The sequence below is a fragment of the Pyxicephalus adspersus genome, chromosome 6 (assembly GCF_032062135.1).
Source record: "Pyxicephalus adspersus chromosome 6, UCB_Pads_2.0, whole genome shotgun sequence".
NCBI lineage: Eukaryota > Metazoa > Chordata > Amphibia > Anura > Pyxicephalidae > Pyxicephalus > Pyxicephalus adspersus.
In genome coordinates this window covers 53,003,315-53,012,795 of record NC_092863.1, presented here as the reverse complement: position 1 = coordinate 53,012,795, position 9,481 = coordinate 53,003,315, and the positions used below count along the sequence as shown (strand labels likewise).

Sequence of the window (9,481 nt, the reverse complement as noted above, 5' to 3'; positions counted from 1 at the left end):
AAATTGTTTATTCACAAATGGAAAACATTTAAGACAGCTGCCTAACTTCCCAGGAGTGGGTGTTCCAATAATTCACCCCAAGGACAGACTATGGAGTACCCGGAGAAAATGGAAAAGCCCAGAAGCTACAACTCAGACTCTACAGGCCTTAGTTAGCATGTTTAATGTTAAAGTTTATGACAGTAAAATTAGAAGACTGAACCACTATGGTTTGTTCGGAAGGTTTGTCGGGAGAAAGCCTCTTCTAAAAAGAACATGGCATGGATTAGGTTTGCACAGTTGCATCTGAACAAAACACAAGACTTCTGGAGCAATGCCTTTTGGACAGACAACACCAAAGTGGTAATGTTTGGCCAAAACCAAACACAACATTTCAGCAAAAACACCTCATACCATTTGTCAAGCATGGTGGTGGGGAGATGGTGATTTGCCCTGTTTTGAGCCACAGGAATTGGGCACCTTGCAGTCTTTGAGTTGTCATTGGACCCCTCTGTATACCAAAGTATTCTGAAGTCAAATGTGCGTTTTTGCCATAGCTAAAGTCTATTCAAAATTGCATCTTAAAGTATGAAAATTATATCAGCTATCTATGACATAATGGATGTCGCAATGTACTGTTGCAGGAATTTTAGAGAGCTATTTATAAACAAATGTCTACAAATTTCAATGAACTGAAGCAATTGTGTTTAATGAAGAAGAATGTTGTCAATGAAAAAAGTTTTTCACAAACAGCTTCTAAATTTTGATTTAGAAGAGGATCATCTGAAAACAGATGTCGTAGTGGAGAACTAAATGGGAATAAAAAACAGAATCAGAGTTAATGAAAGGAAGAGCAAAATAACGTTTTTTTAGCATGTATCCTCTAAGTACTTTTTCCATAGAACTAAAGACAATCATGTATAGTTGTGCTTGGAATTTCCCAAGAAGTAGCATTAACTAAAACCATGACTATGGAACACACTATTGAGGCTCTAAGCACTATAAGTTCCATATGAAGATTCTGCAGCATTTGAATCCACATAAGGAGTCTTGACACTCTCTAACTGGAGACAATGTAATCTTTCACAAACAACCAATCCACCAATTACATTTTAGAATCCAGCACTTCTTAAGAACACTCTTCAAATCAGATTTGTTGGAGCAGTTTGTACCTACCAAAAAATGTCTGTGTAAACATGTCCAATCAAAATGCTCCAGAGATTTTTCCAGAGGTGTCCTTAATATAACTATATAAATGTTTGCTCTTTCCACTTTATTCTTTCTAATTTAATTTAATATTTGTATTACTATATTGGACAGTCTGGATCCCAAATAGACCTAACTATGCTCATTCTGAGGAATCTAATTGCTTTTGTATAAGCTTAACCACTTGAAGGTCAGCCCAGCTTTGGCCCAATCACATTCACACAGCAGATTTGTTCCTCATCCACACAAAGAACAAAGAGCAAAGCACAAAAAAGTAATAATGGCAACACATTTCTCTTTTTCAAGATACATGGAAGACATTTTTATGCACTTTTAATCGTACAAATCTCATAAACATGACACCTGCATATAATATCTTACACAGAGGGTTACTTAGTGCAGCAACTTCATTGGTTGTGTATTGTATTGGTAAGCTAATATTATACCAGTGGCTGTCTCCACTGTGTACAGCTATGATTTAAATAAATCAATTATTCCAAAGAAAAGTCAAGTCTTTTCAACGCTATTTTTAGATATACAAGAAAAAAGTAATCAGCTTGATGTATAGAAATCTAGGCATGTGTTAATAATTAAAAAAAACAAACTTCTTTCTTTGAATATTCTATGTATGAAGGCAGCATTATTTGCTATGTTTATTATCGCTTCATTTAGTGATGTGAGAACATGCAACATTCAATTGGATTTACAGTGTGGTACCATTTTTAATGGTAATTTTTAGCCCTAGATAAGCTATTGTCACACAAATGTAATACCCTTGACAACCTTTCCTAAAAAAACCCACTATAAGACATACATAAATTCTAGTTCTGGAAAATCCCTTTGTTTTAAGTGTTGGTAATTTTTAGAGCCTTTGTTTGCAGCTTATACAATAGTATTTGTCTTGGAATTGTAATTGTATTTCAATTTATTTCACTGTATACTAACAGCACCTCAGACTACTTTTTTTGATTATTACAGGGTCTGAGCATTTTCCTTTTTTTGTTTCCTGACATGTTAAATATGAATTTTAGGTCTGGAAATTACCTAAAACACATTGTTGATTTTTTGAAATAAGAAAGCCTGTAAATTATTTTTTTTATAACATGCAATATACATCATGCACACAAACACACAAAAATGTACAATTTTTGTGGGTTAAATTTCATAAACTAGATCGCTTTAAGTAAATTCATATAAAAAAGTCAAGACTTAAATTCTGCCCATGAAATGGTAAAAAGACACCTAAATGAATGGTGAAGATACTTCAAATTGTCCATAAGTAATGCTTAAAAACATATGCGTAGGTGATGCTTACTGACCCTAAACCATGTCTCTGTATTTATTCCTCTTATTGCAGAAGGTGCACAACTTGAAGCCAACACTTTTTGTAGAGGAGTAAGAGTTCAAAAGAGGACAAAAATGCAGGTGTCTGTCATAAAGTGCAAATATTCACTGCTTACTTGCACATTTTGCACACAGTTCTACGTTATTCCTGAAATCACATGTGCAATGTACAGAATAACATACAGAACTTGGAGGTCGTGTGTATGACTTCTGGCGGTCTGACTGTATGGTGCAGAACCTTTATTGTCACATTTTAAATGCTTCAGTCCTGTCGGCTCATAAAACATATACCTAACTGCTGCATTCTGTACACTGGGCTATTCTTTAAATATCATTGTACTCTGTTGGCTGTGCTGTACTTTACATTCTTCTGATATGTGTACTATATACACTAAATAGTACATTACATATTCTTTACTCTTACACTCTATTGCTATATTTAATTATTCACTCATGTCACTGGTTAGTAAAGTTTTTTCTATTTTTTTTTACTTCCTATTTTAAACACAACAAGAATGGAGCAAAATTTTTACGCAAATAAGGGAAGTCGCCTCTTAAACCCTGAGCAGCAGCACAAATGTCCCCATTGGAAATTTTACCTTTGCTTTTTGTTCTGTTAAGATTTGTAAAAAAAACTTATTTCCCATGAATTTCTGTCTTTTTGACAATAGCTATCAGGCATATACCCTATATAGACATCACTAAACATTATCAACAATTATATTACTGGGCCATCTATGGTCAATGGTCACCTAAGGACAATCACATCTTTTAAAGTGTTGTCACAGCACAAGTCTTTTCTTATTAATATATCAAATGCTGGTATGCACACCTGAAACACTCAGAGACTAGTTAGCCATAAAGTATTGTCAGGTTACTAAAATAATCTATACTTCAATGAGTCCTGGTCATGAAAGGGTTAGAGGAACACCAAGATATTTTCTTTTTACTTTCATTGAAAGGTGGTGACTGCACTGAACAGTAGTGCATCTTCCAGGAGACAAGTGAGACATTTTACAAGAGTACTCTAGTTTTATAGCAGAATGCAAGTACAGCACAATAAAAGTTGTAAATCTCGCACTAACAAGTGGATAACCTTTGCGATAAAAGTAAAAAATAAGATGTTGCTCCTTTTAACTGGTTGATTCAATTCTTAGGATGCCAGAAGCCATAAAACAATTTTATGCAGCATATGCCTTTTAGTTGATGATCAGAAAGCATATGTAAAGCAATGAAAACACAGAGAAAAAAATTGCAAGCTGACAGCATGTTTAGAAACACTTTACCTAGAATCATTCTCAACAGCTTTTAGCAGTTTATAGCAGACCATAGGTGTTCAAGGATTGTTTTCCATGGTCAGACCTTCTACAAATGGTTTATCCATGATTTGACCTTCTACAAATGCTTCTTCCACAAATTCATCTTCTGCAAATGTTTTTTTAGCTCCAGCTGTGAATGGAAACAGCTGAGTTCCTCAAGTATTTCTATCAGGCATTCCTTAATTTGCTCCAATTTGTTAAGACTTTAAACCTGTCTATCTTCAAGATCTGTTACCTTAGACATGAAATTGTTGCAGGGCCTTACTCAAAACTTACAAGTTCGGACAACTGTTATTTAATGCATAGTACGCCTGTCATGTAGAGCCCAAAGCCTCTTTAAGACAGCACAGGGCTTAAAGGGTTTGTCCAAACAAAAGTGATATTTTTGCTATATGTGAAGCCTTTAGAGAGATGTTAGGAGTTGGTATATTACAACAGTGATTTCTCTGCGCTATAATTAATAAATTTGTTTTTGTCTATAACTTGGATCATCTCCATTACCCTTTCTAATTCCTGCAGCACCACCCTCATTGCCTTCAATGTAGTCCGCAGGGATGAAGTTCCATAAACTGAAATACAGAAGTCTTACAAATGGTGTCCCTGAGAAATATCATAAACTGTCAATGGTTACCACCCCAGAAGCTAGCAAAACTGAAATATCAGCACAGGTACAGAATAAAAACAAGTGATCTAATCTTTTTCTTTATACTAATAACCACTGGTATACTAATGAGGACTCACTGTCATAACTTTTGTCAACTTGATTGAAATAGACAAAATAGCTAAATATAAACAAGTACAAGGACAAGTACAAAATCAAGATTCTGTTTCCTTAGACCAGGGGTGCCCAACAGGTGGATTGCGAACTACCAGTAGATCGCAAAGGCAATGCTGAGTTATTGTCTCCGCAGAAATATGCTACGCATTGTCCCTGCTAAGTAGTGCCAGACCAATATGTAAACAGGTACAAAGGTACAAAAACTATTAGGACTTACCATAAGCAGAACACATTATTGCATTCATACTGAATCACTGCAACTGATTAATGTCACAGTGCAGATATTGATGATTAGTAAAGTGGCAAAGGGATAATTGAAAAAAATGCAGAACTTTCCAAGGTTTTTGTGATAGAGTGTGTGTGAGAGGTAGTATGGGGTCAGCTTCTTTATGCTGTCTCTGCCCGCCTGGGAATTCTATCCTTGCCCACACACACAAGAAGTGAGATGAAATCTACCAAAGTCCTATCTCTTTGACAGGTGTCATATGAACCAGGATATGAGCTGATACAGTCTGAAGAATATTTTTTATATGTGTCTGATTAGGGAGATCCCCCTTTTCCCATGAGCCCTGCAAGCTTTGCCAGGGCGACAATTGTGATCTGATCAATACCAGCTTGTTTGATAGCAACACACAGGAAATATTTTAAAATTGGCAATGTCATCAACATCTCTAACACATTGGCGACAATCCCAATTGTGTTGCTAGTATAAAACAAAAAGAAGAAGCTTATTCTTACTTGATTCTGCTTTATAGATCCTGAGACAAGATTGGTCCCAGTGCTATTAAAATGGAAAACGTGCACTCCGGCTTCATTGTGTGGCCAGTATATCACAAAAAAAATGAATGACTTGTTGCAGCAAACCTAAACCACAGCTGGAGATGCCTGAAACTTCATCTCAAGCTCTGTAAAGACTTCTGGAAAAAACAATCAGCCAACCAACACGTTGGAATTTTAGGTGTTTTAGAAAATCATAACCAGCTTCAGTTAAGCATGTAAAACTAGAAAAGTATGTAATAGATTACACCAGTTTATATCAGTTATACATCAATCTATATCATGTTATGACTAGAAAAGAGTTTTAGTAACTTTTATAGCATGCACTGTATATTATTTCAAAAGTTATTTTGTGTCTTCCAAGATCCAAATTTGTGGATCAGCATACGTAATGTGATGCATAAAATTTAAATCCAGGCCTGGTGAAGAAAAGAATTGAGTATCTATAGGCATATTCTAATGCTTCATAAACGCTTTATAAGCAAATTACCTTTTGTAGCTTAACATTTTATGATTAAAATTTACTACCAGGTACCGGACATACAAAGGCTCCAAATTTGCTTACATAACCAAAAGAGAGCCTTTGAGTGAAACACATTAGCTGAAGTATATTATATTCTAGCCATTCTGTTTCTAATGATTAAAATTACAGTGAATTACAGCACATGAACAAAGAATTTGAAAAAATGTAAACTTAATGGGTTTAGATAAATATTTGTCCTTTTTTAGCTCATGGTCAGTCGGTAATTATACTGTGCTGCCACTTGGAGGCACTGTTGCTCCAGCATGATATGATCTGAGAATTGAGCACATTTACACATCCTACAAGCAGCAGTGTGTTTCTAACCACTATGGAAGTTTGCTCACAGACTGCAGCAGGTTTACTTGGCCAATAGGGAGGTCTTGACAGGTTAAATGAGATTATAAGAACAAAGCAAAGTCATATTGCCTATGGTTTTTTAATTATAGGCACTTGCACAACAAAGTGAAAATAAACGTGCAGTGCGAACTATGGGGTGCAGGCGGACTTATTTATTAAAGTAGCAATTTATGTTGGTAGGGAGGAAATAGATGATTCCTGAAAAGAATGACAGAACTGTTTAAGAATGCTGCTGAGTATCTCTCTTCATCTCTCGCCTCCTGCAGGGTTCCCTCTGATATTCTAAAATTCAGAGAAATCCCCCTTCGGCCTTGCACTGAAGTCAGTGTCATTCTTAGAGCCAAACATGCTAGGAACATTTTAGAACAGGAATTTCCTGCCATTCTATCTTCAACAGAGATTACAAATATATATATATATATATATATATATATATATATATACATACATACACAACATCAGTAGTAGAACATGGTCTTGTCTTCACCAATATAACACACAGGGTCCCTTATTGGCATGGGGAAATGGGCATGAAATTATTGACCACAACCTTTCCAAAGACAGAATGTGAAATTCATGCATTTATTGCTTGATTCATCTTTTCTTATGTGCACTGTAAAATCCCCTGCTCAGATCTCGGTGACCATTCTCTTTTAAATAAAATGGGGTAAAATTATTAAACTCACAAGCATGAGAACACACTGAAACAATAGTGTACACACACACACACACACACACACACAGACTGTTTATTACTCCTTTCCTCTGCCTTAGTACCATTATTTGTTCCTCCTATGTTATTCCTGTCTGGGGGTGGGTATAAAGAATCAACCTATCTGAAATTATATGTCAGATTTAACAAATTCAAGTTGTAGTTGTATTAAATAAAATTTGATGGTGAAATGCATTTCATTTTTTTTTACTGGATACATTTCTGTCCTCAAAGAAACTCCAATTATCCTATATTCTTTCCGATGTGCAAATAACAAACCTGATTATGCATAGCAACAGCAAAAAAGGTGTAAGCCTCAACTCTTCAAGAATTCTATTATTCTAAGAGCAGAAAGCTTGGACTGTGTTTCTCTGCCAAAAGCAGTTGGACATTACTGTACAAAGTGTCCCTGTAAATGCTTGCCTTAATTTTATCTCAAAATTAATTAATTATTGCAGATATACATGATACTAGTGTAATGTTACCAGAAGAAGTTAGACATTTACTTGAAGAATAAGACATCCCTGTGATTGTGTTTTAATTGCTTAGATGCCATTGAAGTTACATTTGGAACAGGCTAGTCCAATTTTTGAACACGTCACCAAATTTACACCAATTCTATTTCCGTCCTGTTGTGTGTTTCTCCTTTGACTTTAGTTCTCCCTGTAACGTGCCGTTACTTTCGCCAGTGAACTCATATTAAAAAAGAAGTAGCATGCAAGCCATAAAACATTGAGGCTGGGACATTTATTTGTAGCCAGTGGAGGTGTTATGGGAAACATCTAAAATATGTCTCAGCTTCCTCATCGACAGGCAGAGGAAAATATTATACTGACTCTCAGCTTTAGTAAGACATGGGGGCAAAGAAGCGTCACAGCCATGTGATCTTGGTGAATACATTTTTCAGCCAATATACTCACAAATATTAGATATATTAGCTTATAGAGTGAATATGACATTGTAGAGATCATTGGTTGTGCCCTTTACATTTGTGATTACATTGCATTGGTACCAGTTGATGCTTTAGTGTTCTTACCCTAATGAAGCTGCTCTAGAGAAGAGGTCCCTGCAGCTTCCTCCTGACTTCTGGGTCCATGCAGAGTCATATTGGCCAGGAACTATGCAGAATCCATGAACCATGCAGAATCCGACTATAGAACATGCATAGAACAGAACAAGTCTGTTAGGTAGACAATCATGGAGTGATGTACAGGTTCATGTAAAGGTGTTTTCTGTAGGAAGTGACAATATAAATCAGTCACAACATTTATCAGCCATACAATTTCCAATCAACATTGCTTTCATTGTGCCATCTTGTGAAATAACTTCATATATGTCTGAGCCCTCCATTTTCTTTAAATACAGGTGTAAAGATGAGTTTTATTTATTCTTTCACAGCTACCAGTCATATCTAAATATTCATGTTTTCACTTCCAATCTATATATCTAATAGGGAAAAATACATAAACAGATTTTAGGAATAATTTGGTGGCAATAGGCGTACCACAAGGGTGCCACACTGGTGATCACAGGTAAGTCCCATGTGAGCTCAGTTCATATTGGCCTACAGTAGGCACACCCCCAGATCTACATCTACCAAGAGACGTTTCACTACATACATGTGTGATCAGGTTTGTGGAGTCAAGGCAGCAGCATTGTTTTGTTGGAAAAAAAAAGTCACTGTATACATGTGAAGAGGGACATAGCAGTCTGGCTGAAAACTGCTTCATATTGCTTGTTCTTACCAATTTTGTTGCCATCTGCAACAAACCATTCACGTTCTCTAGGCTTGTAAAACTAATATTTTCGAATGAAAGCCATTTAAAATAAAAAAGCACCTATATTCCAGTGTAATTAACTTGTCATAATTGCAATTATATATTGGTAAAGGTCTTCAGAGACCTCAAAGCATCCCCGGAAATTATTTGTAATATATTGGCCACTGTAATGGTACAGAAAATGGCCATGTATTTTAATATTTAGTAATGGTTGGACCCTTTTGGCTAAAATATTTCACTTTATCTCCGACTTTCTTAGCTATACAATGTAACAAATTACATGTAATTCTAATAAAATGTAAACATTTTTATGTAATATGTATAAATATTTTGCTATTTATAATGAATTCCACATAAAATATTACGTTTGTGTGTTTTGCTTATGGCTTTAATTTTCTGCATATTACTGAAATATTTTTCTGCAGTGTTTCTCAGGGCAAATCTCATTGACCTTTTCGTGTGATGGGGTTATATGACTGCTTTTCCTGAACAGACTTATTATAATTAGGAGACTCTGATAAGCTCATTTGTGCTCAAACAGGAAAATCTTTACACTGTTTCAGTCACCAAAGGCAGAGAAAGTGGTCAGTCATACATGAGATTCCTTTAGGCTGTAAGAAAAATATTCAATGCACAGTCAAACATTCAGCTTGCTTGTCGAATCCTAAACAGAACAATGCATGCTAAAGGCTATGCTTTGAAATCAAT

At 35.5% G+C, this 9,481-nt stretch overlaps 1 long non-coding RNA gene across 1 annotated transcript; it reads right to left on the bottom strand.

The window, feature by feature from the left end:
- Positions 1-667: 667 nt before the first annotated feature.
- On the bottom strand, positions 668-8,215 carry LOC140332546 (uncharacterized). The gene is made up of 2 exons (XR_011921164.1): positions 8,032-8,215; positions 668-788 (listed from the first exon to the last, which is right to left on the bottom strand). It is a non-coding gene; the product is annotated as an uncharacterized lncRNA (long non-coding RNA).
- Positions 8,216-9,481: the final 1,266 nt, after the last annotated feature.